Raw genomic sequence first — 6,641 nt, 5'->3', positions numbered from 1 at the left:
CAACACGCCAAAAAACCATGGGTTACTACAGTTTTACTATAATAAAACCATGGTTATTTTTCATAAGGGTCAACCAATAAGATTCCATGTATGATGTCGCGTCTTCATTGGTCAGTCATTGAAGCCTATTTCCAATTGGTTGTTGCTGTTTTGACAGCGTTTATGCCAAAAGCAAAGAGAAAGAAATCAAAGAGAAGAGTGCTTGGCCATGCGCGAACGCACAAGACACAGTCTAAGCACATACACGTTTACTTTAAGCGTAGAGGAGAGATTTGCGATTGCAATGAACATGTTTTGAGTGCAGGCACACTCTCTGAGCGAGCCCAGAGAAAATTCTTACAAGAGCAATGTGTATCTGAGAGCGCACGCCAAGTTCCCGCGAGCAGAGAGATTCGCGCCCTGCACATTATATTCCGCGCGCGAGCAGAGAGATTCACTTGGGCACATTATATTCCGCGCGCGAGAGAGATTCGCGCTCGCGCATTAATGTTCTTTCCCGCTACAATAATGCGCTCTCGACATTTGACGGGGAAATAATGCCATACTGTTGTACGGGTAACCTTATGTAAGTTTGGGTGCTGGTATGAATTTCTGCTGAAAGAGCGGATTGCCTTACAGTTGTGCTCTTTCTACTGTTTTTTTTTAAACATTTATTACAGAAAACTGACCGAATTCAAGCGATTCGAGTCCGTTGTCTGTTGCATGACTGATATGTGAGCTCAGCTCACTCAAGCAGTTTCATTCACTGGTCCGATCCGATAAATGGTCCGTCCGGCTTAATGATTTCAGCGACCTTTCACCAGACATTTTTATTAATGTTATGGAATACTTCTCTAACCAGTTTTGCAAGTATTTCAGCAATTTTTTTACATTTATTAATGTTAGCGATCAAACGGGAATAGCATCGATCTGATTCTCTGTGCAAGAAATAAACTGACTAAAGGGTATCAAAACTTCATTTTTAAATAGTTTTAGGATTTAATTCACGTTTCAGTACACATTACTTAATGTTATAATAGTTATATACATCATATAATTATATTAACAGTTACTTACCTTTCATAATCATGAAAGTGACATGACATACAGCCAAGTATGGTGACCCATACTCAAAATTCTTGCTCTGCTTTTAACCCATCCAAAGTGCGTCGCGAGTACACACACAGAGCAGTGGGCAGCCATTTATGCTGCGGCACCCAGGGAGCAGTTTGGGGATTCGGTGTCTTGCTGAAGGGCACCTCAGTCATGGTATTGAGGATGGAGAGAGCACTGTTCATTCACTCCCCCCACCTACAATTCCTGCCGGCCCGAGACTCGAGCTCACAACCCTTCAATTGAGAGTCCGATTCTCTAACCATTAGGCCATAACTTCCCTTATCATGCTTAATCATGCAGGCTGCCACTGACTTAGCTGACTGTACCGTTAAAATTTGAACAGAGTGAAGCGGGAACCATATTTAACTCAACAATTGAGTAAAAAAAAAATGTTTTTTTTTTAAAAGAAGCCAATGATTATTATTCAATTCAATTCAATTCAAGTTTATTTGTATAGCGCTTTTTACAATACAAATCGTTACAAAGCAACTTTACAGAAAATTATGTTTCCACAATATTTACTGTAGTAGTAGCTAGTAGTTTGTGCACGTTTGACAGGATTTTAGAAAAAATAAAAAATAATAATAATAATAATACAAGACGTAGTCAGCTAGATGATGAACTATCAATATTAGTAATTAATAGTTATTATATGATGCAGTCACACATTTAGCAATAATTGTTAGTTCTGTTTGTTGATTCAAGGTTAGCATCATCTGGGGTCCTCTGAGAGTCAGCATCATCTCTTCTCAGGTTTTCTGGATCCAGACTGGAGCTTGTGTAAATCCTAGTTACCAGGGGATGTAAAACCCGTGGCAAAACATAGAAACAAAATAGAGACATCATTAGCATAGCTGCTGATCCAACAAAGTAAAATTAGTTTAACCCAAGCTAATGAATAAAAATGCACATTTGATCAGATGCAACTACACTCACAATTTAAAAGATACATTATTCGTATGCTTGGCGAAAGAGATATGTTTTTAATCTAGATTTAAACAGAGAGAGTGTGTCTGAACCCCGAACATTATCAGGAAGGCTATTCCAGAGTTTGGGAGCCAAATGTGAGAAAGCTCTACCTCCTTTAGTGGACTTTGCTATCCTAGGAACTACCAAAAGTCCAGCGTTTTGTTACCTTAGGGTGCGTGATGTGTTGTAGCGTGGTAGAAGGCTAGTTAGGTACGCAGGAGCTAAACCATTTAGGGCCTTATAGGTAAGTAATGATAATTTGTAACTGATACGGAACTTAATAGGTAGCCAGTGCAAAGAGTGTAAAATTGGGGTAATATGATCATATTTTCTTGACCTCGTAAGGACTCTAGCTGCTGCATTTTGGACTACCTGTAGCTTGTTTATTGACGAAGCAGGACAACCACCTAGAAGTGCATTACAATAGTCCAGTCTAGAGGTCATAAATGCATGAACTAGCTTTTCTGCATCAGAAACAGATAACATGTTTCGTAGCTTGGCAATGTTTCTAAGATGGAAGAATGCAGTTTTTGTAACATTGGAAATATGATTTTCAAAAGACAAATTGCTGTCTAATATAACACCCAGATTTCTGACTGTAGAGGAAGTAACCGTACATCCGTCTAGTTGCAGATTGTATTCTAAAAGATTCTGTGTAGTGTTTTTTGGTCCAATAATTAATATCTCTGTCTTATCCAAATTTAATTGGGGAAAGTTATTTGTCAACCAATCTTTTACATTTTTAACACACTCTGTTAGCTTAGATCATTGGGAAGTTTCATCTGGTCTTGTTGAGATATATAGCTGAGTATCATCAGCATAACAGTGGAAGCTAATTCCATATTTTCTAATAATATTACTGAGGGGCAACATGTATATTGAAAATAGAAGGGGACCTAGGACAGATCCTTGTGGCACTCCATATTTTACTGATGATAAATGAGATGACTCCCCATTTAAGTAAACAAAATGGTAGCGATCGGACAGGTAGGATCTAAACCATCTTAGAGCTTGCCCTTGAATACCTGTATAGTTTTGTAATCGATCTATGAGTATGTCATGATCTATGGTGTCGAACGCAGCACTAAGATCAAGTAAAACTAGACATGAGATGCTGCCTTGATCTGACGCAAGGAGCAAGTCATTTGTAATTTTAACAAGTGCAGTTTCTGTGCTATGGTGGGGCCTAAAACCTGACTGAAATTCTTCATACAGATCATTTTTATGCAGGAAGGTGCTCAATTGAGCAGACACAACTTTTTCTAAAATTTTAGACATAAATGGAAGATTTGAAATAGGCCTATAATTTGCCAGTACACTAGGATCTAGTTTTGGTTTCTTAATAAGAGGCTTGATAACCGCCAGCTTGAATGGTTTTGGGAAGTGACCTAAAGATAACGACGAGTTAATGATATTGAGAAGCGGTTCTTCGGCTACAGGTAACAGCTCTTTCAGTAATTTAGTGGGTACAGGATCTAATAAACATGTTGTTGGTTTAGATACAGTGATAAGTTTATTTAGCTCTTCCTGTCCTATGGTTGTAAAGCACTGCAGTTTATCTTTGGGTGCGATGGGTGAAACTGAAGTGTTAGATGCTGTAGAATCTACATTCACTATTGTATTTCTAATGTTATCTATTTTATCAGTGAAGAAATTCATAAAGTCATTACTATTTAACGTTGGTGGAATATTTGAATGAGGTGGCGTCTGGTAATTTGTTAACTTAGCCACTGTGCTAAATAAAAACCTTGGATTGTTTTGGTTATTTTCAATTAGTTTGTGTATATGCTCTGCCCTAGCAGTTTTTAGAGCCTGTCTGTAGCTGGACATACTGTCTTCCATGCAATTCTAAAAACTTCTAAGTTAGTTTTTCTCCATTTGCGTTCAAGACTACGAGTTACTTTCTTGAGAGAGTGAGTATTACTGTTATACCATGGTACAGTACGTTTTTCTCTAACCTTTTTCAATTTGATGGGGGCAACAGCTTCTAATGTATTAGAGAAAATAGTGCCCATGTTGTCAGTAATTTCGTCTAGTTCATGTGTATTTCTGGGTACAAATAGCAGTTGAGATAGATCAGGCAGGTTATTTGCGAATCTTTCTTTGGTGGCTGGAACAATAGTTCTGCCCAGACGGTAACGCTGCGACATATAGTTAATATCAGTTATACGCAGCATGTACGATACAAGGAAATGGTCTGTAATATCATCACTTTGAGTTACAATATCTATAGCAGTAAGATCGATTCCATGCGATATAATTAAATCTAGTGTATGATTAAAATGATGAGTGGGCCCGGTGACATTTTGCTTGACTCCAAAAGAGTTTATTAGGTCAGTAAACGCAAGTCCTAATGCATCATTTGCATTATCAACGTGAATATTAAAATCTCCCATGATTAGCGCCTTATTAACTGTAACTAGAAGGTCTGAGAGGAAATCTGCAAATTCTTTTAGGAATTCTGTATACGGCCCTGGTGGTCTATACACAGTAGCCAGAGCAAGAGATCCATTAGATTTCTTTTGCATGTCTGACAGTGTAACATTTAGCAGAAGTATTTCAAAAGAGTTAAACCTGTATCCTGTTTTCTGGGTAACATTGAGAATATCACTATATATTGTTGACCAGTCTGACGGGGCTCATGCTTATAACAGTAGTTTGGTGGAGTAGACTCATTTAGACCAAAATAATCATTTGGTTTTAGCCAGGTTTCAGTCAAGCAGAGTACATCAAAACTATTATCTATGATAATTTCATTTACAATAACTGCTTTTGGTGTGAGTGATCTAATATTTATGAGCCCAAACTTTAAAATTTGTTTTTGTTCATTTACTTTACATTTTTCTGGTTTAATTGAGCTAAGATTTTTTCTAGATCCTACATTATATTTATATTTTGACCTCACTATTCGGGGAACAGACACAGTCTTAATAGTTTTTACAGTGCAAGTACTTTTATTATTTAAGCGGGTGGAACAAAACTCATCATAATGGTTATTTGAGAATTGACTTACTAGTCACATGGAGCGAAGTGTCCTGGAGATGTTGTCAGAAAGCAGCTCCGCTCCGATTTTGCTGGGGTGTAATCCATCAGCGCGAAACAGCCTAGGACGCTCCCAGAAAAGATTCCAGTTATTAACAAATAGCAGTTTCTGTTCTTTACACCATGACAACAACCATTCATTTAAAGCAAAAAGTCTACTGAACCTTTCGTGTCCTCGTCGATCCGTGGGCAGTGGTCCTGACACGATGATCGTCGCCGCGGGCGTCGTGCTGCGAACCGTCTCGATCAGGCTCCTGAAGTCCCTCTTCAGCGTCTCCGTGTGCCGCAGCATGGTGTCGTTAACCCCGGCGTGAAGCACGACCGCTCTGGGGCTCTCGCCGTCCTTCAGGATCACGGGTATCTGCGCAGAAACATCGAGAACACGAGCACCAGGCAAACAATGAGTGTGCACTTTACCTTCGGCTAACGTAGCATTTACGTGTCGGACGATGGAGTCTCCGATGATCACAGCGTCGCGTCCTGTCTCGCGGAGGGGAGCGAAGCGGTTCTGGATGGAGATCTCGAAGGCAGGAGGGGGAGAAGTAGTCGCCCGGGACCCAGCTCGCGTCCTCCGCTGTGGATGCACCCAGGGTCCGTGGTGTCCCAGCGTCGCAGTGAAGGACATCTGGGAAGATCGCGTCCTGGGTGCACCGGGCCTGCGCAGAGAAACACACGGAGTAGACGTGGTGGGACTGTTAACAGCACGCTGTATACTTACCCCGGACTTGTGAGCGTCAGCCCGGGATGATTCCAGCGCGGCTCTCCGCTCTCTCAGCTCGGCCTGCCTCCGTTCCAGGTCACGAATCTGCTTCCCCACGGCCTCGAGCTCGAGCTGCACAGAGTGGAGACATTCATCCGCCATTAAAGCAAGTAACAGTGAGTACAGCAGTAGTAATGTGTGTGAATAGAGTATTAGCAATGTAAGCGCAGTTAGCAACAACCACGCTTGCTGATGCTAATGGGCTAAAAGCTAATAGCGGACCCGGGAGATCAAGATAAAACTAGTGATAGCGAGGCGCTCTGATTGTTTTTGTTGTAGAATACAATAGAGCAGTGGTTCCCAAACTTTGAACAGGCATGTACCCCCTGAGACATTCTAGATCTTCCGGAGTACCCCCAACACCACCAATTGTTAACAACAAGTTTTTTAATTTTTTATTGATATTTATTTTTATCAATTTTGTCGAGAATAGTGAATAGAATCATAAACAAATTATACAAATCTCATCAAAAGTCAACATATGATACAAATGTGCTGAATATAATGATTTTAAAAAAATATGCACCCAATCTCACACACAATAGGCCTACAACACATGTCCAACATCTCATTTAAGTTATTGTTAACTTTTCACATACTGATAAGTATTGCTTTTCACATTTGATAACATTCTATATTTTCTTAACTTTTCTGCTGTAAAATAATAATAAAAATGAGAACACATTAACAATAGTAAACTAAATAGTAAACAGTAAATTAAATTGTAGTAAACCACACAGAATAGGCCTACCACCTCTCCATCCACATCACCAGT

The sequence above is a fragment of the Carassius auratus genome, chromosome 34 (genome assembly GCF_003368295.1).
Source record: "Carassius auratus strain Wakin chromosome 34, ASM336829v1, whole genome shotgun sequence".
NCBI lineage: Eukaryota > Metazoa > Chordata > Actinopteri > Cypriniformes > Cyprinidae > Carassius > Carassius auratus.
Note: the sequence above shows the minus strand (reverse complement) of the source record.